General features: G+C 30.6%; 1 long non-coding RNA gene across 1 annotated transcript in view; it reads left to right on the plus strand.

Moving 5' to 3' along the window:
• The window catches only part of LOC111083381, a 22,708-nt gene that overhangs the window by 989 nt on the left and 16,845 nt on the right, over window positions 1-4,874 (plus strand). The window lies entirely within an intron of this gene.

The following is a 4,874-nucleotide window of genomic DNA, read 5'->3' on the forward strand; positions in this document are numbered from 1 at the left end:
GTTAATTTATCTCTTTATCGAACATAGGCCTAAAATAAGTTAAAGTTTTATAAAGTACGGCTTATATACAAGTGGATTTACACATTTCGTTGTCTACGATTACAATTCGTTTGTATTGTGCTAGAAATGTTATATTTAAAGAAGTACTGTTACGAAAAAGATACTAATTTGGCCGGAAATGTTTTGCGGGTCTCTGCTAGTAAACATAATCCTATACGTTCCTGTTTATGTAATTTATGTATGTTAAGTGTCTGTGTGTGTATCAAAATATAATGCTATACGCCCATTTTTATGTATGATGTGAGACAGTAAATTCTACTTTTGTTCTGTTATGGTTTTGTATCATGTTCATATATTAATCCTTCTATCGTTTAACTCAACTATAGGAGTATTGTTTTTTGTTTGTTTTTTTAATTAGGTATTTCTTCTTCTGGTACTTTTTCCTGATTCATTTATTGGAATAATTAATAACATTGATACTTATGTTGTATTGTTCAATAACGTTACTACCAAGTCCTGGCCAGGCACGCATTTGTTAAAGTTGGTTTTGGTAAGTGATAAACTTCGTGTTCGAACTGTTTGAAAGTTATATTTTCGATATTTGTGGTTGTCAAAGTTTAATAAGTTCGTGTTTTTTTTTTGTTCGACTTGGTTGTAGGGGTTGATTCTTTTAGTCAGTTACAACATTATTGTACGTGTACTTTTCGCACACTTATGTAGTTTTTGTATGTTATGGACCGTGTGCATATGTTAAAAGAAACAATGTGTTATGTGGGTAATAGGAAACTAACATCTGTTGGGCAACTGCGGTCCAACAAAGAAAAAAGTTATTTCAAACTAATAATTTGAAATCTCTGTTTCGGTCAGCAACAGAATTTTTGAAAAATCCAAGAACTGACTTGTTCATTACCTTCTAAAAACTTTATCCGTATTATCTATGGATCATACAACTGTTGTTCTAAGGACTAACGGAACTTAAACCAATTCATTTGAACCTTCCGCAAAAATAGAGAAAATAGCAATGTAAGGGTAATATTGTTCCACGATTTTGTACCAGAGATAGGTGTGTTTTGTGTTTACGGCTGTCCAATCATATAAGAAACTATTAGTCCTAAGCTATAGAGCAAATGTATTGTTGCAAGCTGTAATTTCATATATTTTTAATTTAGAATTTTCCTGGAAGACTCTTAACGTTAAGATCGAGAAAGTGCGTGAAAGGTAAGAATCTAGAAGCTTCGCGGAATATCTAGAAACAAATGCACGATATATATGAGTAATCAATGATGATGGAGTTGAGTTAGTTCTTAGTCACAAAATAATTATTCACTGATAGAATTGAGAGTTATTATGTTTATTTTGCTGTTTAGTTACTCGATCAATTAGACATGAAATTCTACAAGTACGTTTATAAATAAGTTAGGTCAATATTGGTTTCGGAGTTTAAGTTGAAAAGTTTTTGTAATTAAAATTAGGCATACAAGTAAACATGGCTGCAGTAAACGTTTATTGAAGAAATACATTAAATTTGTTATCATTATATAGATTAAAATTGGCAATATCTTATTAAACATTGCAAAAAACCCGCCATATAATAGAACACATTACAACCCAGGTGGTAACTATGGAATTATTTTGATGAAAATATAATAGATCTCACAATAAACTTCCACTTTCAAAGGATAACATAACTTTGTGTATTCTTTTATTTCTGTGAGAAAAACTACATTAAGTACTGATTAGGTATGTGAGGTGAAATTGTTCACATAATCCTTTTCTCTGTGTTACATTGAATTATTTTAATCAGTCTCTGAAAACAGTGCTTTTCTAAATGATATTTTTCAAAACTATTTTCACTGTTTCCATATCTCTGAGTATTATTACAGAGATATGTTTTCACTTTATGTTCAAAGCAAACAATGGACTATGTTGTTCTCACGGAAGGGACCGAGACCCGAATTTTATCGTTATAACCCACCTAGTTTACCGCTGAGCCATAAATACTGTTTACACTTTACACAACAAATATTATTTTACACATTCTTACCTTGTAAGATATTTTGTCCTGAATTAAGCCCACAATCACACCGCTGATGACATGAACAACTCCAGCTACAGAACCAGTGGTGGACAGAAACGTGTCGTCTTGTATAAACGTCTGTCCATATGTCTGGAAAACAGCAAAAAGTATTTTTGAAGTCTAACACAGTCCTCATTTTGGTACTTTGGTTTTAACTACAAGTCGTTCTTATTTAATATTGGATCTGATTACCAACATCAATGTTTGTACATAATTTTTTGATTCCATCCCGTATCTCAAGATGGTTTATGATAAGAATAACGTTTTTAATGTAAATTGTAAATTCTAGTGTAAAAAGTTTCATAGTCATAAATTCAAATGATTCTTACAAAAAGTAAACTGATACGAAGTTCACAAACTTACCTTATAGAAAACATTCACAAACATGAATGGGTAAAAGGAGCAAATACAAACTACGGATAAAAGGTAAAATTCTTTAATTTTCAGAGCTTCTTTTGGTGACACTTGAAGTTTAACATCATCATTACTGTACGGTTGTTCGTCATCAACGTTCACATTGGCTGAATCTTCTTCCAATGATTCACATACTTTTTAGTTATTTATTGTTGTTCTACAGTCCAAGTCGTTCATAACTGGTTCTTTAAGTTCTTTACTACATGATTGTCTTGACGTTTCGTACACAGTAGTTAGTTCACTGGATATTGTTTCTTCCTGTGTTGAAAATATGAATACAGTTGTTTCCAATATATACAAGCATACAATACAATATAATGGAAAGTAGACGTGCCGATTCGCTTTAACTAAATCTAGTACTAGTAAATAGGTCGGACTTATTTAGTTGATATGTTTCGAATTTACTTTGTAGTTTAAAATATCATTACTAAACTTTTTAAATCAAATTCCTCTAACCTTGTTTGAGTGTCGTGATAATTCTTTGTACATAACCAACCCAACCATTAGAATACCACCAGTAACACTTGCCATTATCAGAAACAAAACAGGAAAATTTTCTATAATTTCATCGTTGAAAAAATAAATTGAAAGTTTACTCGTTAATAAATAAGTAAATTGATTTATAAATTCATTTAATACGACATTGATGACGTTGAAAATCGTTAGGTCCCCTAGTGGCACAGCAGTAATTCTACTGAATTATAATACTAGAAACTGGGTTTTGATACAGACAGCTCATTGTGCAGCTTTGTGTTTAACTGACAAACAATGAAACAAAGAAAAACAGTAATACATGAAATTCATGTGTAAATTATAGCTACAGTTCCCTATGTGATATAATATTTGTGTCTTTAGAATACCTCCTACAGTCTGGTAGCTAAAACATCGTTTATCATATTTAAAAAGCTAACAGTTAACATTTCCATATTCCATAAATTTAATAAAAGATCAACGTATGACATGTAACCCTAAAACTGTATTATTTACACACCTGAAAGTATTTTCTTTTTGTTAGAAATATTTCCATGAAAAAAAAAAAAACTAAAACTTAAGAACTTTATTTATTCATAACCATCAGTTTAGACTTTTTGTTTGCTACTTTCTAAAGACTTTAACTCAATTAATATAAATATTATATTCCTTTTATGCTCTAAAATAATTAAAAATACTTTCAAACAATAATACTCAGGATCTCGTGAGTTATATATGATGATAAAATCTTGATCCTTCTCCCCTCTTCACCCAAAATATTTGTGGGCAATACAATGAAATCATAAAACGTAAAAGAAAAATAATATGGATTTTGATGATGGGTTGAAAAAAAAAGAAACATCACGTTAGCTCATAGAAACTTGTAACTTACCCATCAGAATCAGGTTGGAGATAACTAGGATTCACAAAGAATGTCTGTACACTATTCATAAAGAGAGGAGTTAAAGCTAACACTGAAGCCACTGTCCCTGTCACAAGGCCTTTGTTATTAGGAAACCACTATGAAAATATCCGGTCATTTATTTCACGAAATGCCTTTTTAAACACACAAATTAAAGGTTATATTATTTTAAAAGCTTGAAAATACATTATATGAACTATATAGTGTGTAGTCTTTGGTGGCAAAGGTTGGTATTTGTATCAGCAAACACATCTAGTATATCATAGATGTACACGAATTATACAGAAGTTTAGAGGAAAATAAACCACGCCTACACGTTAAATTCAAAACGTAAAAATGGTTTCTCATATTCATATACTTAAATAATAGTTTAGACAAAGAATATGTATATGTTTATATATCAAATCTGACAGAGAACGTATCCACAACTATATTTTCATATTTTTCTATATACTTACACTTTTTTCATATGTGATGTTTTTATTGGTTGAAATAAAATAGTTAAACGATACTTTTTAAATGATTGGAAGGTGAAATTAACATTTAAGGCAGACTTTGTGTTATCTTTCGTAAGTATATTTCTATAATAAGATATTTTTAAAACATTTGTACTCACCTCTATAGCAGTGACTACGGGATGACCATAGCAACAGACAAGGCCCAAAGAATCAATCACTCCATAAGTGATTATGGTAGCTACGAGGCTGTGTTGTATACTCCAGTACGTCACTGCTATGCTAAAGCTAACAGATTAAAAATATGTTTTTTTTATAACATGAATAAATAGGCCACAATCTTATGAGCGAGAACATAAACTCTTTAAAGATTATAGAGCAATCTTGCTATCTAGCATTCGGAAATGTTAATTCAAGAGACCACATTCAGTTAGTCGACAAGATGTACCAAACATATTACTTATTCTAAATGGTAACACAACAAAAATAGCCTTTACTGTAAAATAATGGATTATGGCAACCTATCTCTAGTTGC

The sequence above is a fragment of the Limulus polyphemus genome, unplaced genomic scaffold (genome assembly GCF_000517525.1).
Source record: "Limulus polyphemus unplaced genomic scaffold, Limulus_polyphemus-2.1.2 Scaffold9310, whole genome shotgun sequence".
Taxonomy (NCBI): domain Eukaryota; kingdom Metazoa; phylum Arthropoda; class Merostomata; order Xiphosura; family Limulidae; genus Limulus; species Limulus polyphemus.